Here is a 25,948-nt window from a genome sequence, read left to right on the forward strand (position 1 = left end):
GTGATAAAAGATTTACACATAAGTGTTGTCCGCAACATTTATTTGGGGACTCTGCTCTGGGTCTGCATTTCTTGAAATCCCAGCATTGCAGTTTGCAGATTAAGCACATGCTCTTGTTGAGGAATGCCTCACAACTGTTCTTCATGTACTTCAGGGTGAGCTGACCTGTACCTTGAAACAAAAAAACCAAAAAAAGCAGATTTATCTCCCACATGTACAGTAGATAACATATGAAGGATATTGCTTAAAAAAAAACCCCAGAATGAACATTAAGGCTAAATGAGAAGAGTGTGTCCCTGCTGTCCTCATGCTCTGGCAGAGCTGTAGGTGGGGTTTCCTTTACTGCATGCCAGATGTTGCACCTGTGAAAGGTAACATTCTGATAGGCCTGTGACCTTCCATAGACTGAAAGCATCACTGTCTCAGAATTTTTGAGGAAGCTGAGAGCAGACAAAGAACACATAAAAAAGCAAATGGGGCTCTGCAGCATACTGGCTTCCTATGCACCCCGCACCAGTCTTTCAGAAGAGTGCTGGTGTTAAACAGACATCCAGGATGTTGTTGCTGCTTCATATTGGGCATACATTTCTGCAAGTCTAAAGGTCTAATGGGTACCAAATAGGAATGAGTAATTTGAGCAACAGTAACAAGTGTAGCAGTGTTTCTCCTGAGCTGAGAAACCCATGTAAAATGCCAAAGTAACATAGCTCTACGGATCTGAAATTTGGCTCTTTTTGTAGGATTATATTTTGTGCTATGCTGAAATCTCTTGATTAAATTACCATGTGAGTGGCTTTACTATATCCACATAAAGGAGTGAAATGACTCCAAAAAAAAAAAAAAAAAAAGAAGGGTAATTTTATACTGAAAGAGCAGCTACTATGTATTAAATTCATCTCATGTTTTGTAATATGTTTTGTAATGACATTCTGATTGTCCTTTTACAAGAATACCTGTGGTTGTAAACAACCTGTTGACACAATAGCTTATGCAACAGCTTATTGTTTGAACTTCAGAGATTAAGGCATCATTAAACTTCTATAAGCTCTTTACAAATGCTTCCTCAAAACAAGGTGTGGGTAAACATGACAAGTTGCTCTGTTTTGTGGTTCTGCCTCTTTCTGTCTGCCATGAGATAAGGAAAAGTACAAGTAGAGTCAACCAAGTGTATAGTATGAAAGTCACTAGATGGATTACTTGATTACATACCTAATTTCACGTCTGAGTCGCATCAATATTGAATATCAATGAGGACAGAGAAATAATAACACCTGTGAAAAACTGTAAAGGTCTTCATATATGATACATAATCAGGCATTTTCCACTGTTTGTCTTCAGTATTTGTATTGGACTATTAGTCTGAAATTAATTTTCTACATTATGTCAAAGGGAGGAACACGTATAAGGCCGTATGTGCAAGATTAGAATGTGCCTATGTATGATTAGTTTCTTTTTTTCCATACACTTCCAGTTAGGTAAGAGAGAAAGAAAATATGCTCAAAAGTATTCTTTCAGAAATAGGTAGCAGCTAGCAGGTTGAAAAGTAAATAATTTGCCTTTTGCCTGTAAATATGCTGTGCATGCAATAAATCTCTATAAGAGTTCTATTAAATATTCTTAGAAAGGTTTTATACTTAAAAGCAGTAAAATCATATGTATCAACAAAGCTTATTTGACCACCAGACTGAGAGATAATGATTGTTATTATGCAAAAATGGCAATAACTTCTCAAAGTGGCATGGAAAATTGTTTCTCCTCCCCTCTCAATTTCTAAAGAAGCAAATGAAAAATGGGATAATATTTTTCTCTCTACTTTTTTCATTTAAATTATGATATACTGTAACTGAAAAAGAAGCAGACTAAAATCAACTGTTTTATATGAAATTTAACATTTGCTATTTACCAAATGTATGGATCATCTTGGAAATGCCCATCTCTTCTTGACAAGCTCTTTTTCTGCAGTGATTTGTGCCAGAGATGCTTCTCCAAACAATGAGCCCTTTCAAAACCTTTTGTTTAAGAAATATTTTGAAAAAAATATATGGGGTTGAGGAATGAACCTCTCCTCATACCATAAACAGCCATGCTCTTTCTGTTGAGAAATTATAATTAATTTTTTTTAGTATTAAATTCCTAAATGGGAAAACTGAAAGTTTTAACTGAAAGTTCTCCTGCTCCACAGTATTTTCAAATAAATTTTATATCAATTTATTGAAAGGAGCTATAAACCCAGCAATTTATGACTACCTGCTAAAGTCTTTTTATGAACCAAACTTCCTGACTGAAGGAATTTATAAGATTAATGTAAAATTTTGCATTTTACATTCACCTAAGGGATGTTCTTTATCTGGACAGTGTTAATTTGCCTTCCTTCATCAATGGCACACTGCTGCATGTGTCACCATCCCTGTCATACTCTGAATTTGAAACCTACTTCTCTCCTGATAATACACCTGTTCTGAAGCACATCCTTAATGATGAGATATTCTTTTTTCTGAAAACTGTCCAAGAAGTTGTAGGAAGTTTGTAATAGACAGTTTTGGGCTGGATTGCCCTCATCATCACTTGACTGAAAATGGTGTCTGATACCTCTTCACTCATGAACTCATATATATGGCCCTCTGCAAAATCAGTATCATTTTGACTGAATGAGATTTCACTGTATATGAAGTATGCAATTCAAAAAAGTATGAAGCAGAATTCTTCTTGTGCTGAAGATCTTGATTATACCATTAAAATCAATCTATTACTGTTACCCTTGTTATTTTTCAACAGTTCAGATACGGTAGATCCAGTCTTGTGAATTCAAACAGTTTACTAAAATGAAGAACAGGCTTTTCAAGTGTACCTTGGTGGAAACAAAGAAGGCTAGAATCAGAAACATAGGTCATTTTGTAATTAACTTTTTTTTCCCCTTTATGTTGTATTGCTGCAATTACACTAATGAAATGTTGTCATTAAAGTAATACACAAGGTATTGGAATGTCAACTTTATTTAGTTCACTGGTACACTTGAAGAGGGAAGCCCTTTATACCAAAGCAAACATAAAATGTGCTCCTATAATTATTGTACTATGAAAGACAAAAATTAGTTTTCAGTATGATCCCTGGAAATGGGTGGCACCATAAAGCATAAGAAGTTAATACTGCTGACCATTATTATAAGTTTTTGAAAATTAAAGCTTTTTTCCCTTTTCCGCATGATTGCTTGTGAGAACAATTCTGGTTTAATGAATGAACTCTGTGTGCTTCAAATTGTTCAGAAATCTCTTTTTTTTTACCCTAGTCTTTAAACTTCTTTTGAAAATTAAAATTTCACTGAGGTGCAAAAATCACGTAAGTACCTTTGAAATAAACTTCTTCTGCTCTGGTTATCATGGAAATGTTCACAAAGCATGCCACTGCAATAGGTGAAAGCTTTATAAGCTGACTAAAAGGATGAAGAATAATATCTTAGAAAGTAATATATTCAAGAAAATCCATAAAGTAAAGACAGTGTTTCAACTGTTTTTCTCAGAGCTATGATAATAAAGAGTTAGTAAATAGTTTTGAACATAGCTAAAATTTGGGGAGATTTCTATCATTCTAGTCTGCAATTATTAAATTCATAATAATGTAATTTGCCACCATGGCAACTTTTCTTCCGATGCAAGTACAAAATAATGGTCAACTGAAAACAGAAAATTATATCAATGGTCTTTGAGGTTTTTTTTTTCCTCCAGATTAATAGAACTCCCAGATATTTACTAGAACAGATCTAATACAGTGGGTTAAATACTTAGGAGACATGACATTTATTTTTTTAAACTTCTTATGGGCCTGGAACAAGATTATCATGCAATTTCAGAAACTGATTATCCAGTGATGCTGGTAAATTGTCTTTTTTTAGAATTTTCCCTATTTCTTTCAGGTATTTTATACCTGTTTTTTATTATTTTTCTGAGACTGTGTAAAATCTAGAAAACACTAGTGAAAAGGTTTTATTTTGCAAAATAAGAAAATAAACACAGAAAAGCTGTTGATTATGCTCCTTTTTTCCCTCTTTCTATTATTTTTGCTTCTTTTCCCTTTATGTGAACATAGAAATGAGCACCACATATTCTAGCAAGCCCATTTTTTTTTCCTTATTCATTAATTTCCATCTTTTCCTTACATTCTTGTTTAGCTTTAATTTCTCTCTTGTTAATGACCTCATAAGAATAATAGGGAAGATACACTCTTTAGCAGCTGTTATATCACTGGAGGTCATCACTTACAAATTCCTTCAGGTTTTTTTACATCTCAAGATACGCAAATTTAAACTTTGTTTTGGCAAACAGGTGAATATTTTTCATTCCTTTTATACTGTATGAATTAATTCAGTATTAGCTGGTTAAGTATTAGAAATGGCATAGGAATTTTTATGGCTTGAACACCAAGAAAATTAGGATGGGAGTCCCACCATGCTATCACTGTGAAAGCACACGCTGACACAGTTCTTCCTTCACACTAGATGCCATGGTATTTAAGTGTTTTGTACACCTTCTAAAATTTAGGGTAATCCCATTGAATTTTGAGTCATAGAATCATAGAACAGTTTGGGTTGGACAGCACTTTAAAGATAGTCTAGTTCCAAACCCCCTTCCATGGGTAAGGACACCTCCCACTAGACCAGGTTGCTCAGAGCTCCATCCAACCTGTCCTTGTTATCTATATGCTTAAGTTTGCTTTTGACCAGGACCTAGCAAACAGTTTTGTGTTTGAGGAGCACATTTCAGATAAAACCTTGCTAGCTTGGCTAGCTTGCTTTGGCTTGGATGCCAAAGGAGTCTGAAAGTCCCAAGAAGCTTTGCCCATGTCTCTTCTTGAATAATGTACCACATCCTCTTGTGTTTTTACCCTTCTGTTTCTAAAAAAAAAAAAAAAAAAAAAAAAGTGAAAGTGTGGCATGCCCCCCACAGTGTAACACTTCACTTCTGGTAAAGGCTGATAAGAGGAAATTTTCTCTACTCTTTTAAGAAACTAGAGTTGAAATAAAATGTGTCAGCAATAATAGAAACCATTGTCTTAATCTGGCTTTCAGCAAAATAGTTTAACTTTGCATACTAAGTATGTAATGAGAAATTCAGTTTATCTCAAGAGATGTGTGTGTGTTCAGATTTCCTACCATATTTTTGAGTGCTTGAATATAGAAATAATGATAATTTCTGTTATTTACTTGTTTATAAAATAACAGAAAGAGGATGTTAAGAATGCATAAATTAGAGAAAATAAGTTGAAGTTTCTGCAGTAACTTCAACTCAAAGTATTTGTTAATGTTAATATTCCACACTTATTTTTGCATTAAAAAGTATGTAATGAAATAACAAGATAAAAAAGCATCTTTAAAAGAGGGAAGGGATTATTAAATGGCAGTATTAAAAAGAGGCAAACATCAGTCTCTGTTAATCATTGGCCAAAAAATAACTGAAAGTCTGTGATCAGTCATTTATTATTTTTCCTAGAAAGATGAACAACATGAACTTAGTGTAGATGAATATATCAACAAAGAGAGATATCAAATATCAACAAAGTGTTAGTACCACTTTTTTTTTTCTTCACTGTTAGACGTTGGAGAATATAAAATGGTTGATGAAAGACAGACCTCATTTGCTTCAAACAAATCAGGGTATCACCTAAGATGTTTAGTAGGACAGGATACACTGAAGTAGCCTTCCTGCTATAGTTCCAGATGGTAAAAGCACAGTATGTTTAGCTCAGTGCTGGGATTTTTTACGCACAAAAAGACTCACAGAAGAATGAGACGCAGCAAATGACCTGATGTGCTACTAAAAGAGTATTTATAACAATGTACTGTTTCATACTGAATGGCAGTTATAGTTGTTGTGGTCTCATCCCTTCAAGAATAAATTTGATGCTTGTGCCCAGTCCTCTATCAGAGCAAAACTTTAGCAGATAAAATTTCTGTGTAATTTCTTGGATCTCTGCACAGGAGTACTTTTGAAAGCTTTAGCAGAGGCAAAAGAGTTGGAGAAATGCTTGCTGATAGCTAGAAAAGTGAACAGGAGTTCAATAAATTAGAATCATATTCCCAGTTCTGCTTCTGTCTTCTTTCAAATTTTTTTTTAAATTTGCCTCTCCTGGGACACCTGCAATGCTGTGCAGGGTAAACAATATGTCTGCAATTTGAAAATCTGCTACTGTCTGATTGTGTTTTCCTGCTGGACTGTTTGGTGAGCACCCTCAGCACATGGAAGGATGTTTCTTCCTCTCTTTGGTTTGCAGGCTACACATTAGGAGCTGCTGAATCAGGGAGTTAGCCAAAAATCCAAAACAGCTTTTCATCACCAGTTTGTAAAAGAAGTTATCCAAAGCATAGACAAAGTCAGGGGTTGAAAAAATATAATTCAGTTTTTGATGTATTAGAAGATGCTAAACAAACAAGTTGTGGAGGAGAATTCTCTGACAGGAAATGGATGGATACTTGCACTTAACGGAAATGGAGATTAGCTGTCAGAAAACCAATAATACCAGAATTTAAAGGAGGAATCAAAAGTGCGAACAAAGAGTACTGTGCAAAGAGTTTCTGACAGAAAAACTGGTAAGAAGCTGTCAACAGAAACAAAAGAAATTGCAAATATTCTTAGCCACCTGGTTAATGGATGTACTTTTTGCCAAGCTCAGCACTGCAGGGAAAGGTATGATTTGCAATCAACTACACTTGAGAAAAACTGGACGAATGAGAGCATGTTGACAAGATGGGGTAAATTTTTAAGTGCAGAGAAATTTGAGACCCAGGAAAAATTAGTAGTATTTTTCTCAAGGAAACAAGCAAATGAAAGTAAAACAGCAATGAGTATTTTATATTATGTGATTAAATAATTTTTCATTAGAGCACACATTTTTAATTGTGTGGAAATCATTTATCTACCAAGAATGTTTATTATCTACCTCTTTCTTTAATCAGCTAAATTTAAACTATTTCTCTAAGAAACTTGAAATGCATTTGTAGAGCTTAAAAGCATGCTGCTTTGAGAAAATGACCAAGTCTTCTATAGTAGAACAGCAATACAATCCCGAATTCTGGTGAGATGCAGCTACATAGAGAGTTTGTGATGCTCCATAATAATTGATATAAAATGTATTAACTCATAATGCCAAAGCTACTGAGAAATTTGTGAACTAGCCTGAACAATGAAATGCAATCTCCTGTGCATCTGTTTGGCTGGCATGGTTGCCTCCCACTTCCTGTGCAGAGGAGAGGTAGGTAAACAGCAGAACATGGATATGAACAGATATCTTCATAAAATGAAAGGAATAATTGGCTCTGTAGTTGTAGTGCTAAGTAACAAAGGCAGAGTGAACAACCCATGGTGGTGAATATGTGGGAAGCACACTGGAAAACAGATGAAGCTGTGATTTGCATAAGGCAGCCCACAACTTTCACAAGCCATTCCTAAAGGATTGGCTGGGGAACAACTTATAGAGATGCAAAATTGCAAGGCTGGTCATGGAAGTATTTATCTTTATTCGCAGTCTACTTGGGCTCTCCTCCCTGAACTATGCTTTTGTTGTTACAGATGTCTCTCAAAATAATTTTTTAATGGTTGCTGATTTTTTAAGTGTGATTTCTGTATTTTATTGTAGTTTGTGTGCCACCTTTTCAGGACAAAATGTCCTAGATTGGAAAAAGTTACAATTACTGAATATTTTGACTATCCCTTTGGTGATAGCAGTTGCGTTTTACCCTGAAATAATTCAGATGTTCTTTCTTTTCTTATTTTTCCTTCCAAGAATTTGCAAGTTTATGAAGAATACATGTATTCATCTGGGTTAAATGGAAATATTGCTCAGCACTTCTACACATAGATCGCATTTATTCCAGTGGAAAAGTGAATTTCTGCTGACCTACACAGCTCATCATATATTTAAAATACTTTTTAACTACTACTGACTTTATGAGAAAATGATTTAATGAGCTTTATTGATGTTTTCCAAATACCGCTGTAGAAACTAAAGTATGATAAAATTAGAACAGTTTTTATATATGCGTATTTCCACGTAATCTTTTTCCCAAAATACAGAGCTCCCAATTTGGCTCTTTATTATCTCTGCAAGATTCTTTCTTTATTGTATCTACTTACAGCAGTAAGTAATCTTCTTTCTGAGACTTAATGTAGAAGTGAGAAGTGTTCCTGATTATGAGATTGTTGAACAATATCCAGACAGGTTGTTGGACAAGAAATGTGTCTGCAGAAAAGGATCAAGTCTGCTTTACCTGGAGTGAATCATAACTCCAGGTAATTCAAGTAGAACTTCGATCTCAGTCTTTTCTTCAGGATATTTACACCACCTCTTCCTGCCATAGGTAACCCCCCTAAAGTCTTCAGCCTACTGGTCAGGTGTAATGTATGGTTAACATGCTCTTTTAGCACAACGTGTTGTGCTTGATTACGGAGAAAGTTTTGTTTCTGGTGTAGTATCATTCTTCTGGTTCTGTGAGTTTTTGTAAGTAGTTGTGTGAATTTTTTGAAGGATTCTTCTCTTTTTGTTTGGCAACTTTTATGGTATTCTCTGCAGGTTAAAGTTTGACCATGAACATTGGGAATCTCAATTCTTATAACCATAACCAAGGAATTTTCATTCTTCATTCACTATGAACCAAACATTTCCAAACTGTCTTAGTCAGAAGGAATAAACTTAATGGCAGATAAGCAGACATATTTACACTGACCACATTGTCAGCATGGGTAATTGTAAAGACCCAGAAAAGTATTGATTGTGCAGCTGTATTTGCATGTTTTGAAGAGTAGTAATTGGCTCATTATTCTATTATGCAACTCTGGTGTATGCATGTATTTCAAAACAGCAATTATTTATCCCAGTAACTGTTTGGGATAATGTTTTTTTAAATTCACAGTAATATTACTGGCAAATTTAGAGTAAAAGAATACATTCTTTGAATCAAAAATTACCATGTATTTACATACATAAAACATTCCAAGAGAGAGAAGCTTGTTCTAGTAATATGGAGGCAAATGGATAGTACTACTTTATCCTTTCTGGATTACATCTTCAGCAGTACTGCAGAAGGGAGTGGGTTTCCTTAATAATATGCTTTGATATTTAGTGTTTGTAAAATTATTATGACTACATAATAACTGGCTCAATGGAAGAAATGATCTTTGATGGAATCAATTCTGCTAAGCAGAAATAGTAGGTGTTACTTTTCACTACAACAGAAAAACATCACCTCCATTATTTCAGGTTTGTAATGCTACTGCTATTACTATCATCATCTTTACTAGAATTCTTCAAGTTGTGTGATCAGTAGTTATGGGGGCCATTAAACTAACTATTGATTTTATTGATTATTTTTTACAAGATTTTAAGCTGAATGCAGTACATGTTATTGCAGTTTTATTTTTTCTCATGTTTCCTGTTCTTTTTTTTTTTTCCTTTTACTGGAGCACATTTATTTTCTTTGTCACTTTCTTCTTCCCTTATGAGGCTGTGCGGAAAAAGTCTTCTTAAAGAGAAACATTTTATTTGGGGTGCTGGAATGTTTTGTCACGACCAGCATGCTAGCTGGATCCACCCTCACTCTCCTCTTCGATGCTTGCCTCCCTTCTCTGCCACTGGCAACAACAAATTACTTATCTGGCTGCCACATTCCTTTGTATTATGACCTCCTTTGCTCTACTCTCAGTTCTTCCCTGTTTCTGTTTTCTTAATTCTGTGAATTCCTGCTTTTTATATTACAGAGTTTCTGAAGCTTTGCTTTTCACAGCAAAACTGTTCTGAATCTCTCTGCTTGTCTGTCTGCATTACCAGCTCTATGATCCTCCAGAGTGTACAGGGAGAGAGGCTTGTTCTCTTGTCCATCTTGGTTAGGGCTGTGTTAAGTTGTAATTTTACACTATCCTCTCAGTCTAGACTAAAATGCCAGTTTGTCTGGTTGAGGATCGTTACATCACTTGCACCTTTAGGAAGAACTTCTTTAAGAGGCTTTGTTTTACAGCTCTCCTAATAGTGCCACTCAATTCTGAATCAATAAAAGAATGCCTAACAAGGGGTTATTCTATAAACTTTCATTTTGAGCCTTTGTTTCATGCAAAATGAGCTTAACTCAGTTTTCAAATATAACAAGCACTATTTCTGAAAGTTACCCTTTCTAAAATTTCATATTTCAGCAATCATTTCTTTCTCATAGCCTGTCGTTTTCTTTCTTGTCATAGTCATGTTGTAATCAAAGTGTATTACCTGTTTAATGATAATTGCTTTCCCTGATAATGTTTGAAATGCAGATATTTCTAAATCTAGGCATATATTTCCCATAAAGAAAGTGACTTTTGTCTTTAGCTTTCTAAAGAAACATTTCTTCCTCTTGTACACTGTGTAAAGCAATGATGTCACTCTTTTTATTGTCAGGTCCTTGGTTTACGTGCAAAATTATTTCTAAAACCCATCTCCGGGGCAACCCATTTTCAGATTTATAGCCTGTCCTTATCAACATTCTATTTTAATGAGTGCAATTCATATCCCTCCTCACTAACGATCAGAGGCCCACCACTTTCACATCAGTCTATCCTCCTTTTAATTAAGGCATGTCTTCTTCTTGTACATCTCAATGAAAGATGGGAATTCAGTGTTAAATAAATACTCGTTTAAGTGGTGATATAAGGATAAACGGTATTGTAAAAAGAACAGAAATAACAAAATCTTATTCTTATTACTAAACCAGAACTTATCTGATTGTGCAGTGTGAAATCATCAGTCTTCTCCATCACAAAAATAAATCAGAACCTTTGAAGATTACTGGACATTCTGCAAAATTTCAAGTAATTGTACAAAGTGAAATCACTAAAGCAACATCCCAAGTCTCCAAAAATGTATTCACAAAATCCACAGAATTCTGTGGTTTTCATGGACTGTATTATTTAACACATAAGCACTGGAGGCACTCAGTCCAGAGTATCATATTGTATTTTAGTTTCTAGTTTTTCTCTATTTTATTTTTTTATATCTTTATTATCTTTTTGTTGTGTGCTGGTGTTCAGCTGTTCTTTTGGGTTTCAGTGCTACTACCACAATTAAAAGATGGAAGAGCTGTGACATTAAGAAGTAGTCCTCCAGCTAAAAAAGTGTCTAAGTCACTTTGTGAAATCATGATCATCATAAACTGAAATATGGGGGAACATTCATGAACTTGGTTATCTTCACTTTAATGGGAAGTGAAGTCTAAACTTGGTCTGGTCTTCAAACTAGATTGTCCTTAATTCTAAGATTGAGAGGAAAAAGATTGTGTTTTACATAATTTGTCCTCATATCTCGTAACAGGTAGGCTGGAGTAAGTGACAACTGTGGGACTGAACCATCATATGAAGATAGATACAGAGGAAAAAAAAGATTGTAATTGCTCTTGGTTAACGTGAAAATTACTCTGAACCTGTATGGAACTTACCTTTAGCAAGAAAAACAGCATGAGAAGAAGAAAAGAAAAACGTCTCTCCTGCAGAGAGTGACTGTGGCACCTTCTCAGCAGTCACAGGAACTCTGTGCTGGCTAGCAGTTCCCTACGGTGACTGGAAGGGGCTGCGGGTGTGGCTGCCCCTGGCTCTCTAATGAGACCACCAGGTGACAGCGAGTGCAGCGGCGTGGGTGATGGTGGCACGAAGGCAATACTAGGATCCAAGGCAAAGGGACAAAGGAAGCGGACACCTGTATGAGGTCTAAGGAGGATTTGCTCTCCCAAGGCGGGACAGGGACAGATGTCTCCGAAAGTGGGGTCCGGCTAGGGCTTATAAAGGGTGTAGGTGTGAGGGGGTGTGAACATAAGGCAACCAATAGGAGTGGAATACATTAGGATTACATCACAGATTAGGACCAATGGGGAAAGCATAGGGAGGGGAAAACCTTTCCTGGACCAACCAACAACATAAGCAGGGGTGACTGACAACGAGCCTTGGAGAAAGAACTGGGGGTGGTTACAGTGACTGACAGGAAAAGGAGGTAGTACAACTTGGATTGGCAGGGCTATTTTGAGACACAAGGGGTGGGACAAAGAGATTGGCAGGCAAGTGGTGGGAAAACTTTGGGGTAAACAACTCGGGGGAAACCATTCTGAGGGGGAGAAATAGGGGGTACGAGGAGCATGCCAACAGAAGTTATCTAACAATAGAATCCTAATTTACACAACAGACCATCGCAAATCTCCATAAAACCCACAACACCACAGTATCTAAATAATGAAAACTAATTCAGTGAACTACTTTCTGCAATTAAAAGCTGCCATGCAAAAAGGGCAGTGTTTAGGCATGAAGTCTTACATTGAAGGATAAGCATGCATTATTTTGTTAATGATTGTGACTGTCTTCAGAAAATTAATTTGTGAGCAGAGGTTTAAAAGTCTCTATGGCTAATACAATCTGTTGCAAACATATTTCACAGCATATTTCAGAAAAATATCAGGAAAACTATTTTTTATCTAAAGCCTTGAAAATTACATATTACTGAATCTAAAGAGCTGTAGTCAAGAGATCACAAAGGGGTAGCAGAAAAAGTGTTTAGTTTTTTCTAAAAAATCTGAGCTTTAAAATATGCACAGAGTAGTGTATGTGACAAAATAGTTTTTCAGAACTGATTTATTATTTCTATGGTATTACTGTAACTACTTTAGGCATAATATATAATGTATAAGGTTACAGCCATATTGTGTCTGGGGTCAAATTAGCTGTATGCACAGATGAAGTCCCCAGTTATTTTTCATGTATTTATTTTTGAATCTTTGTAGCAAAGAACGTAATTTCACAGAAGTGCTGAGAACCATGGGAGGGCCAAGCCCTGAAACACACTGCCAAAGAGGCTGTGAACAAGTCTTTACCTGGTAGGATCCTAGACAGACTGATTAAGTGCCAAGTTGCTCAGTTTACATTCTCCAGAGATCTGTCCCAAGTTTTTCTGTGGTTCTTTTCTCTGAAGCAGAAGTGGAATAGCTGAGGTGTTCGTGTGCACGTTGACTAAGTCCACACGTGTTTTCTGTAGTGCTGGAGTTCAGGGACAAGCATGTATTTGTGATGCCCATACCTGGTGCTCTTCAAATCCTCAGGGAATATACAGACTCACAGAATCACTTTGGTGGGAAAAGACCCGTAAGATCAACAAGTCCAACCATTAACCCAGCACTGCCAAAAACTAGGTTGATAAGTGCCACATCTACAAGTCTTTTAAATACCTCAAGGGATGGTGACTCAACCACTTCCCTAAGCAGCCTGTTCCAGTTCTTGACAACCCTTTTGGCAAAGTGAATTTTCCTAATATGCACTCCAAACTTCTCCTTGTGAAACTAGAGGCTGTTTCCTCTCATCCTGTCACTTGGTACCTGGGAAAAGAGACAACAACCATTTCATTATGACCATATTCCAAGAGGTTTCCCTTCAGGCTCCTTTTTTTCAGGCTAAACAGCCCCAACCCCCTCAACTGCTCCTCATAAGACTTGTACTCTGGACCCTAAACACCATACACATTGTGTCTTCCATTTGCCTCAATACGGACATTCTGGGGGCAGGTGAAGGGGTGGGTGGTGAATGTTGAAGAGTTAGTGATAAGAAAAGTTAATGATAATATTTTTTTCAACTGGTCCTTGTCTGCAGTTTCATGTTAGAGACAATGTTAAGCAGAAGTTCTACTTTAGTTTACTCAGGTGTGATTTTGCAGGCATAGAGCAATTCACTGCCTTGAATCTGGTATCATTATGGCTGTGAGAAGGGATAATATCTGCAACAAGTTCAATCAGAACTCCAGCAGACTGCCCTTTGCATGGGAATGAGGTGCTTCTTGGAAAAGGTAGAGATGCATCTTGAGCTGTGGTAGAATACTTACATATCAAACATATCTGCCCTGCTGATTCCATATTGTATTCTCAGCATGCACATTGCCATGCCATTGAACAGCTTTTAATATTAACAGCAGTTAAATTATTTGGCTAGTCTAAGTGGAAGTTAAAGAACTATCACAATGACCACTGAAGTGATGCAAAGGAGAAAGGAGTTAAACAACTCTCAGGGATAATCTGACCAGAAGCCTTCTGAAAAAGTTTCTCTAATGCCTACCCTCCCTTGGGTTGCAGTCACAGAGCCAAAATTTAGGGCCCTGGTGACTGCACTGGTCCCTAGTGCCTTGAGATATGTCCTGAAAATGAGGCTAGTGATGAGCCTTTTAGTTCTTACTGGTCTAAATGAATGGACTTTTATTCTTGGAGAGAATATAAAACTTTCATGTGCTATGCTTCAACCAGCTAATTTATTTAGTATGCCAAGCAGGGAAAATTAAATTTCAGACACTACAGTGAAGCCACAGGAACTGGAAGAAGTACATGTCATTAGTCTGATTCTGACAAAAACAAACAAACCCAAAAAACCCCAAACAACCAAAAATAAAGCCCCAAATGAAACTTAAAGAAAGAAGCTAATGGCCCTATTCCATTGACTGCAAAACTTTTGAGGGGAAGACTTTCCTCAGAGAAAGGACAGAGGTGTTAAGTCCATCACAAACAGTAAAGGGTCTCTTTAGATGGAAAAAGCATTTTCTTCCTTGCAGTAAGAAGCAGGCTGAGGTGATGAATAAAAAGAAATGCAAATAAAAAGAGATAATCCTTTAGAAAGATTGTTGTTTCAGAAAATGTTTAGTATCATAATGCAACTAAGCCAGGCAGGTAGATATATCTACCTATTTAAAAGGAATTTTTTTTTAAATAATAACTTTATGGGCTATATTTGGCCACCTTTAGATAATGCAGTTTTATTCCAGAGATAGAAACCCTGACACCTTGTTAAGTCAGTGATTAACCAAGGACAGTGTACATTTAAAAATGTCAAATTTAGCCTTTATGGAAATTCAAAATTGCCCCATCATCTGCTGTCAAATGCCAGATTACCCCTGCTAATAGGCAGCATAAACCAAATCCGAAGTGATTGAAATGCCATGGCTCATGTCTAACACTCAAACATGATTGAGACCAGGTTTGGACTGTATCAGAATTGTACTAAACAAGCATATATAATTTTATTCAGATATCTGTTACTTAGGTATTTACTTAAGAAGCAAAAGTTGTGTGATTCCACTGGCTTTGTTTTATAAAACTAAAACCTCAAACCCAGATTTCATATATTGTACTATTTCCAAGCAACAAGTTATTGATGTTTGTAATATAGTCTGTATGTGTAGAGGTTAAATTGCATGATATTTAGCAGTCTGAATAAAATTATTCCACAGAGAGGTTTTCCATGAAGCATCAGACACTTTATTCTATTAGGAGATGATATTTAGTGTGGAAAAAATAAACATTTCTTACAAACACTTTTTAAGGATTTTTTCCATCCTCAGTAGTGTCTACATAGTGGACTAACAATTCTTAACATTGCTTTCTCTACCAACACTTTCTACACTCTAGATATATTCACTCACATCACTCAGTGACTATTGCAAGTTTTCCCAATTTTTTAAAAGCTAGGTATTCTAGAAGACTACTTCAGTTTCAGCAACCTCGTCTTTATCAAACCTTGTAGCCTCACGCACAGCTCTCTTGTACATGTTTTTTAGTGGTTCTTTATCTGCAGTAGTGTAATAATGTGAAAAAAAGGTTATGCCGACCTTTGTAATATGGCTATCTCTCTCTTTTATTGCATCCATGAGTAGGCAGTGGGATTTTAGGGTGTGCTGGTGCTTGAGTTATCACTAAAATGAATGTATTTTTTCCTCAGAACTATTGAGACTCATTGCTGCCCTCCTCCTGTTAGGTAGGAGAGAGGGAATGAACTCCATCCTTTCTTAGAGATCCATTAAGTATTCTTTTATTAGCCCTCGTATAAGCTGGCCTAGAAGATAGTGATTTGAAGAAGAATGATCCTCTGTGGTAACAATTCCAGCTAGATAGGCCAGAGTTGTCCAACTTGGCTCTTTTAATAGCATCAGGGAAAAAAACATGCTCTTTCATATCTATCACTGCTCGTCTGAAGTGGAGGGCTGAGGAGGTGAGGTCCAGTGTCAGAAGTAAAGTAAAAGACGTCAAGCCTTTCATCAGTGTGCCAGGATTCGCCTCTCACAAGGTTTCTGCATGGGTGAGCTTTGTATAAAGGCCAGACCTTTGATCCTAGGGGAAAAAACTCCTATCTCTTGGCACAACACTTAAGCTGAGTGGACAAAAATATTTTGGTTTCACCCTTTCTCCTTAGCTGTGTTATCCTATAAACCAACCTTGGATTCAATTTAGGCCTGGTAGGATAACAGTACTGTGCCTCTGTGCTAAAGACCGTGGCAGTTTGCCATTTTAATCTATGCTGTGTGTCTAAGTAATTCTTGCCTGCTCATCTGAGCAACTTTTCACTATATTTGAGCTGGGGAATAAGAAGGAAACAACAGATGTGGAAAATGCAAGCTGAACAGAAATTTCAGCTTTTAAATAATCTGCTTCTTTCAGCCCTTATTTTCCTATCACAGCTCTGCAACATTACTTACTCAAGTGTAGCAAAACTTATATTTATTTGTTCATATGAACTCCAGGAAAACATTGGAGATTCAACTCCTAGGAGAGAAAAATCCAGGGCTAAATTTTCATGTTTTCTCTCAACATCTGAACACAAACCTCTTCTGTCTCTTCAAGGACTGCTTTGTTTATGACATTTTCTATTGTTTTAGATAAGTACTTGGCTTCTGAAGTGGGCTCTTGTAGTGTTGTGGCCTCCAAACAGACAAAGGTAGCACAGCTTTTATCCTTTTGACTACTCAGTCTTTGTATTCTGAATACATTTGTGAGATGGAACTTCCAAGAAAGAACCAAAAATAGTTACGTTGCCTTCAAGCATGAATTGCCTGCACCTGGGGATACTTCCATTCTGCTTCCCAAGCCTTGAATATTAACATTTTCCCTCTCTTCTTTCACCTAACTTAAAAAATGTAAATTTAATGGTCAAAAAGAATCCCAGCAACAAGCACATTGGTTTTTACTCTGAAGTTTAGGCATGACAGAAAGGAGTCTTAAGGATCTTCAGAAACTTTGCCAAGAAAGTTACATGCAGCATTCAAACAAAATAATCTTTTTTATAAAAGCTTACATCAAAGCCGAGATGGCTGCACAAATATCTAGAAGATGGTGCTCTGTTGCAGAAACTCATAACTCTCCTTATTTCCATGTAGGGTAAAAAGTAATAATGATTAACCCCACACCTGCATTAATGGTGAAACCTTTTGCCCTTGTCAATGATGGGGCTCCAATTCTTCCAAAATTGCGTGTTTGCAACACTCTCCCAAAAAAACCCTTTTCTTATTTAAGATGCAGTAAACCCAAGTTTTTTTACTACTTGCCTTTTTACCTGGACCCTGATGCCACAGTCAATGACAGAGACAGAAGCTTGTGCTAAATAACTAAATTATGGAAGAATTACATAATTCCACTTTCAGATCCATAGAACCCAAAGAAAGAGATCACAGAACAAATTAAAGTCATAGTCATCTTGAGATAATTCAAAGATCATGCTTTAACTCAGGAAGCAGTTTCTTTGCACAAATTCTCTCTCAGTTTGTTCTTCATACATTTTTCATATATATTCAAGTGCTTCAAAGAACTGATTATTGTACACAGCTTCCAGTTTTATTTAAAATTACAAGCTGTTTGATCTTTTTTGTGTTAGCCATAAAGCAGATGATTTACAGCAATGGAGCTTGGTGTGAATTCCTAGGTGTGCTGTGCCCAAGGGAAAAGGGTAGAGAAGCCAGGAATTCCCACTCCTTCCTTGACAAGAGGTGCTAGTGTAGCCCCATGTGAATATGGGAAAGTTTCTTGTTCAGTTAATTAAAATCCTCTGTCTGTGGTAATCTTCCAGAGCAAGGTGCTGAGGCAATTAATGATCACAGACCACTCATACTCTATACTCTGTTGTTCTTGTGCAGCAAGTTGAACAGCAATATTACCAGAAGATTTTTTTACTGCAGAAGATTCCATTATGTTGGACCAATAAGCTAAAAAAATGATGTATACAACTTTTTGACTTTTGTATTCAGGCAAAATATAATGTGATTTTTTTTTCTGAGAGCCTTTTTTGGTGAAATGATGGATTATAGATCCTGCTTGAAAACCCATACTTTCAACTTGGGCTTTTTAACTTACAGAGTGTGCACCTGCTTTAATGGGATTGTAATATGATGCATTAAGAAAAACCGTTTCACAGGTAATTGAGAAGTAATTAACATATGGTTACTCTATAAGCTCAAGTAAATAGAAGTTTGCTTAGCAGCATATTGAAAAGTAAGCAGGACAACCAGAGTGAGCTTCTCTGGCACGTCATAGCACATGAAGAGGCAATAAATACAGTTTTTAACATCTTACTTTTTAAATATTGATGTAATTAACTTACAGAGTGCTATTTTACAATACTTAGTATCAAATCTCATATCAATATGAAACAGCAAAATGTGAAAATGACAAAATACAAGCAGCTGTGAGACAACATAAAGATGACAAAAAATAATGTGAAACAAATAATATTTCAAAGCAGAACTACCCAATTTACTAGAGCTATTACTAGAAAAACTTAATCTGCATTGATTATTCTCCACCCAGATATTTCATAGTATAAATCATATTATATAACATAACATGTTTTCCAAACCAAAGACCTTCTTGTACTTCTGGAATGTTTCCTGGAAGATATTCCTTTAAGCATTGATTTTAAACAAGGAGATAAACCTGTTATTAAACATTTGAAAGAACTGCAGTGGGAATAGTCAAAGTTGTTTTGGAGTTCTTCTTTTTTTTCTATTCAGATGGGTGAAAGTGTACAAAGATTTTTCCATTATTGCAAAGAAAGCCTCCACTAATTCTCCCTGCCCTTCCTGTCAAGAAAATTCAAACAAAAATGGAAATAAATATTATTTATAACAGAAATAGGAAAGAAGAATTTTAAGCAGAACAGAAATTCAAGAATTTGACAATTTTGTGAAAGAGGGTTGAATAAGAGTCATAAAGACTTAACTAGAATATAGTTCTCTGTATGAGTAGTGGTATTTTAATTAACCAGCAGTCTTGAAATGATTGTCAGTCCTGACAGTCTGACAGTACTTATAAATAGAGTTAATTTAATTCCATTTTTCTGTGGTTATGCTTCCATAAAACCTTCACAATCAGTGGAGATGTAATTTCTGGCAGTGCTGCATTAAATTGTTGAAATTATCTCTCCTATAAAGGCATTCTCCATAAGCCTTTTTTAAAATTATTTTTGAAAGAAAGAAAACACACTTTTTGGCATAATGTATCTAGTATTTATTTGTATTTCTTTATTTGTATTTACCATGCTATGTGACTGGGACTAAATCTGTAGCATGTTACACTCCAAAGGTGTCATTCAGGAGTCATGCTTATTCTTTATGGTTCTAGATCTTGCTGGATTGCTTTTGTGGTGGATGTTTCTACCTGAAGATAGCTGCAGTTTTTCAACTTGTTCTACTTCTTTGACTTGTTCCACTTGTTTCAGCTTTTGCATACTAAATAGGTCCAGAAGCCAGGACAAAGGTAAACATTACACCTCATCAGGATGAAGGGCTGTTGAGTTTTCTTCATAATGTAGATGCTTTTCATTAAAGCTATGATTCTTCCTACAATGTTCCCCTTCTTCAACCATGGAAACAAGGCAATGCGTATAAAAAGTACAGAAAGTGCTTATGCAGCTGAAAATCTAGTTACTCTGGTTATACTTCTAATTTGGCTTTTGATTTCCTTCACAAGCAAATTTATATCTCAGATAAGGAAAATAAAATTGGGATATTAGAAAGCAACCTAAATCTGAGAAAATCAAAAAACATGACAAGCTTGTTTTCCTAAAATCCACATGCATGCATTTCTGATGTTAACATGGTTCTTTTTATTCTGCAGGAGTTGAGTCTCATGAAATAAAATTGTGCTGTGGCATAGAAATATTTTCAAAATGTTACATTCTTATGCAGCAGTACATAAAGTGCTTTTGGTAGCATTATTTTATAAAGATACTTTACTAGCTGTTCATACTCAGTTTCTCAGAGTGATAAATGTTACTTTATTCAGCTGATAACTCTTGATTTTTTTCCAATTCTTTTAAGCAAAGCTTATAGAAAAATAACAGAAAAAAATCTGATACAAGATGAATTGCTGAATATAAGATAACCAAATTCTTCTACTGCAGCAGCAACTGTCAAACTGGAGACCTGTCTTCTCCCCTCAATTAGATTGGGGTATTTATGCCTTACTATTGCTATTTAAGCATTTTGAAAGTTTCACAGGGGTTAGAACTTCTGACTACAAATGAATGAAAGTGTGCATGGTTCAGTGTGCCCTAGCAATACTGTGGACAGATATTATTAACTCCTTACATTATCAATTCATATTAGGCAATCTCCTGCAGAGCTGCTGGTAATTTTTTAATATATGCCTCATTAATATCATTGCAAATTAAATCACAGGCAAGGATAGTAAGTACTGAGTAAATAAATAAAAGAGCAATATTACTATTTAGCCATCTTTTTTGGTTGCATTCTTACCTGAATGTGCCTTGCTCAGCTAGTAGATGAAAAACCCATATGATATTCCTTATTATTTACAATTTTTAAATATGTAAAAAAATTAGTTTATTTGCAAGTGAAGTAGCCTCCAAATATTCAACAGCAAATTATTAATTCAGCATTCTATCTATTAAAAAAAAACAAACAAAAAACCAATACAAATAAAAATTCATGTGAGATTCTCTGTAACACAATTTTTGGGAAAGAAGCCCTCTCTGTATTGCATTGAAGCTGTTATTTGATTGCACAGCATGTCAGCTCATGGTGTTCTCTTGCAGCCTCATGTATGTGTTTAACAGGAAATATTGAAATAAGCTCAGTGGGATACGGTGTGTCTCAAAGATGATCAAGCACTGAAAGCAAACCTCTATTGTCTTTGCCAAGACAAAGAGAAGGAGCTAACTTAGAATGACTCTTCTCATCCCTTCTAGACGTTATACCAGGGATATAAGGGCCTAATAATCAGTGATGGAAGAATGAGAGGGTGTCAGGTGTTCGCTGAGTAGCCTGATCTCTATCCACAGTGTTGAGCATGACCATTCCTCACTGTGCCCAGCACTTGGGGCAGTGTGAGCAGTGAGCAGTGGTGAGTCTCTATGGCTGGTGTCCTTCAGTGTAGGGCCCTTAAGTGAGAGCCCTCTGAGCATTGCAGTGGGCCCCTGTCCTAACCTGCATCTTTGTTCATCAGCTTGAATGTAAAGCTGCAATAGGAAACCATGGGAAGATTTAGATCACAGCTTGCAGTGATCTAAAGTGACCTATGACAGTCAGTCATAGTTTGGTGAAACCAACTAAGTATCTTTAAACACTTTGCTGTATGATGTTACAAGTATACTGAATAAGAGTGCATGCTGTCAACTGTTTTATTGCATGTTAGGTATATGTCAAATCTTAGTATATAATTAACCAAAGTTTCTTTAGAGCAGGCAGAAATCAGATCAGTGTCTTTGTATTCCTACCACTGCAAATTAACAGCCTCTAGTTTGCAAATGTACTGCAGCAGCCCTTTTAATTGATTAGCATAATATGCTTGATTTAATAATATTTGCAAACAGTGTCATTTTCTATCAGCCTATAGTGTAGAGGCCAGTGTGCCTAGTATCTTTTGCCTAAAAATCTGATCCTCTTGTTTATTAATGTCAGATTTCATGTTTCTGCATTGTCATACTTTGTTGCTCAACAGTAATGAGTAATCAGAGAATTTTACTCTTAGATTTCTCCTGGCCAAGAAGAAGTACCTGGGGAATGGTAAATGTCTTTAAATACATCTCACCTGAATGCAAGTGGCAGCTGTTTTGTAATCTGATTGAATTTGACACTGGTGGAACCACTGGGGCTGCTGTTTGCGGTGACTAGATATATATTCTGTGTGTACTCCCTGTGCTTTTCTGCTCCCCTGGATACCTAGCTGAGATATTAAGAAGTAATCTCTGGGCAATTGCCAGATAGGATATAGTTTGTTTCCTGGAGATCAATATCCTAGGATGGTGGGCCTGTGCTAGTGGTTCAGCACTTCTTCATGAACACAATTAATTACTTAGGTGAGCCCTGTGTTTAGACACTTTCATCTTTGATCTGCCTAACAGCCTCTCTGCTAGGGATTATCTTCCATCCTTACTGACTAATTTGACAACAGACTTTATCTGTGTCCTTTGAGATAAAGATGAGAGGCAGAGCTGTCTATCAGTGCTCTGAGTTTTGTAGTGTTGAAAAAAAAAAGAAAGTCTTTACAACGTAAACTCCATTATGAAGGATACAAAGGAAGTCCCCACTGCAAGTATTCTAATCAAAAAGAAGTCCCCTGGTGCTACTGAGGACAGAAATTGTGATGAGTTCTGTTCTGCTCTAAATTACTAATTGACTTTTTTCTAAAGAACACCTACTAGGAATCTTGAAGTTTTATGGCAAATGCTAAACAGCAGCTGTTTTCTAATTGTGCTTCTCATTCTACAGTCCTCCCAAATATCTCTTTAGAATAATAAGCTAGAGACACTTTCAATTAAAAGCAATGCTGATCAGAAGGCAACTGTGTTAATGTAAGAGGATCAGTCACAATCTCAGAAAAGCCATGAAAATTATGGATGAGTTTTAATAAATCTCTCTTTAAGGTTCTTTTATACATTGGTATTTTCATAGCTTGCTTTGTGGCATGAGAAGCTGACAAGATGCTGTGAGCATTCCCTGATGAATATTTGCTTATCAGCACACAGTGAAAGAAGTAATTATAGCATTAATACTGAGTTTTATGTCATTAAATCACTATTTGGACCTAAGCATAATTTACATTTAAAAACATGATCATCATTGATGATCATGTTGATAAGTTAAGAAAATTACTGGTAGCAAGATGTTCTTCTGGGCAGAGTCTGGACCTTTGTGCCAAGCTTTCAGGATGACAATGGCTGTTGTGTATGCATACACACTTCTTTGCCTACATTTTTATTTTCTTTCATTTTACTTAGCCAATTCACTCACTTGTGTGGATCAATATAGAAATGAATATATATTTCTTACCCTAGAGCACACATTTTATATATAATTGATATCAACAATTTTTTATTATTCTAGGATAAATATATGGTGTAATTATTTGTTATTAATACTGGATGTTTGGAAAACATGAAGATAGAAAAGAAGTCAAAATGGTAGTGGGAGGAATAATTAAAAGCAGAAGATAGGAAAGAAAAAATAGGTTATAATTTTGCAGATGTTCTCTCTGAATAATTTATTTTACACTTTAAATAGGTGGCTTGATTTTCAGCTCTGTCAAGCAGATTTAGGTATATGATATAGGTTTAGAAATATAATTTAAAGTTTCATTAATATTTTTGTATAGCTCAAAAGAATATTTTTGTGGTAGACAAAAGTGATGGCAGGGACAAGTACTCCTAAATCCTACATTTGGATCGATGTAGGATTTTGAGTCAAATGAATCACATGTGACATTCTTTATCAAGTTTGCTCCACAAATGTGCTATATCAAAAACCTGGGTTTGGGTTTTGAACTGCAAAAGTGGAACAATTAACCCAAGAAAATCTTGATGTCATTAGTTATACAGGAACAAAACCTTCACTTGCCTGAGATGGCTGGCTCCAGCAGTGACGGGCAGATGGGAGCACTAGGGAGACTGAGCTGCTCTCTTTATGGACAGCCTGAATCCACTGTGCCTGTAAGCCTGCTCTGCACTCATCTTGGACAGCAACAGGAGCCTTTGTTAAGAAGACTGTGATGTTCCCTCAGTGGTCTGTCCTGTGCTTTGCCAGATGGGATTAAGTGGTTGACGTGTGGAGTGGATGGATAGCTCTGTCAAGGCACTCCCTGTGGTGCATCAGCTACTGCATCACCCTGCACCTAAACAGTGAGGAGCGCTTCAGGAAGTGAGCTGCACAGACAGCTGGCCAGTTAGCTTTGGGTCTGCTCTGGCTTTGTCTGATTATATTGAATCTGATTATAATTGTATTTGATTAGAACTGCAAACCGTCTCCGTTGAACCATGTCTGACAGGAGGCTCAGTGAACCCAGTGTGATAAATTGCTGCTGGGTTAAAGGTCTGGCATCTTTGACATTTATCCACCTTGGTGCGAATGACTATGAAAATCTAAAGGCAATGAGAGGTCTGGGTTCAAAGGGGACTGCCTGCATGAACAAGGCATGCAGACCCTGTCTCTGTGTGAACTTTTGAGCAAGGAAGCATTTTATATTGTCTTTTCCATCATCTAATTTTTTGCCTTGGGAACTTAGTTGTGAACTGACCCCAGTCCATCATGCTATCCATAAATCACTAGCAGGACTTTGAAGTTCTTCACACATTTAAAAAGGAGGTTCAGAGGAATATCCTGAAGGGATTCTGGAGAGAGATGTTTTGAAAATTAAAGGGAAAAAGCATGTAAGAGATTCAATATCCAAGTGAGTCTTGTATCAAGGAGAACAATATTAACATTGATTCAGAATATCAGTCATGTCAAAATGTGCTAATAGGCAAATCAACCTCCTTGCACATATAAAGAGATATGTTTATTTATAGTCACATATGTGCACTTCTGCAAGCATAGAAAGTATATAAACAAAACCTGTTCTTTTTTGTTATGGGAACATTGATATTTGAATTTTTTTCTGGCTTGTAAGTATGAACTTTGCGAAGCAGCTGATTTTCCTGTGTGGGTAATGGCTTTCGTTTATGCCATCCTAACAATGATCCCACATCAGGTTTTGCATAAACAAGTCATCACACATTTTGTAACAATTTTTAAAATGTAAATTATTTACACAGAGAGTGCTTATTGCTTGGGTAGGTGATTCCCATGGCTTATAAATAATTTAATAATAAAAATAAATAATTCAGGTACATTTATTTTTGAATCTGTTGCTATGAAATCCTTTAATATTCAGAGCAAATATATTTGAAAGATTGTTGGCATTTCTTGATCATATGTAGGATTAATTATTGCAGTGTCTGTTTCCATAGTTTGCAAACTACTTGTATTCAGAGGACCCCCAAACTAAACAAAACCATTTTACAGCAATCTTGTTTCAGTGATGTACTTCAACCATATTTAACACATTTTGAATACCACCCAGCTCATTAAATGCTCAGTACAAGCTTAAGAACTGCTAAATTCAGTAAGAGTTAGTATGAACTCAAGTGCATTCCTGCACAAAAGCCTAAATTCTTGCTAGGCTTCTACTACAGACTCTAAAAATCCTCCCTGAAAGCAAATGCTATGCTGCAGATAGAACATACTGCAAGTGTTATTGCAGACTCTCGTCTTTGCTGGAAGTTGCTTGTAATTGCTGTGAAATCCTGCTTTCAGGGAGTTTCAAGGAGGAGGGGCTTATGTGGAGTCACTATCAGGTTTCCCCCTTCCCAGCTTTTTTCTGTATAAAGCCCTGTGTTCTCGCAGAGAGAGGAATCATCAGATGTCAGCAGATCTGACAGAGAACTTGCTGCTCTAGATCTAAGCAGATGTGAATGAACAAGCTCTCTCTCCTTCTTGCACAGTTCTGGGTGTTCTTAATCAATTAGAAAGACCTTCAGGCTGTGTTGTGTTTCAATGATAGTTACTATCCTTTTGCTCTCCTATTCAAGCAGAGGAATCCAAGCTGGATTTTCACTTCTAAGTGGGAATTTACCTTGATTTGATGATTGAAAACTTGGCTGTTGCCCTTTTGTCAGTGAATGCTAGGTTTTCAGCCTGAATCTTTCCTATCTCAATGTCCATATTCTGTGTGAGGTTTCCATCTTTCCTTTTTTATTTTGTGCTTATCTCAGCTTTTGCCTAATTTTATCTTTTTGTACTTTACATCTCTTCTAAATATTTATTTACATCTCTTCTAAATACTTATTTATACTCTTCCCTTTCCAACACTAAGAAGCTGCAAAAT

This window comes from Lonchura striata, chromosome 4, assembly GCF_050655825.1.
Source record: "Lonchura striata isolate lonStrDom1 chromosome 4, ASM5065582v1, whole genome shotgun sequence".
In the NCBI taxonomy this organism is placed as follows: Eukaryota; Metazoa; Chordata; class Aves; order Passeriformes; family Estrildidae; genus Lonchura; species Lonchura striata.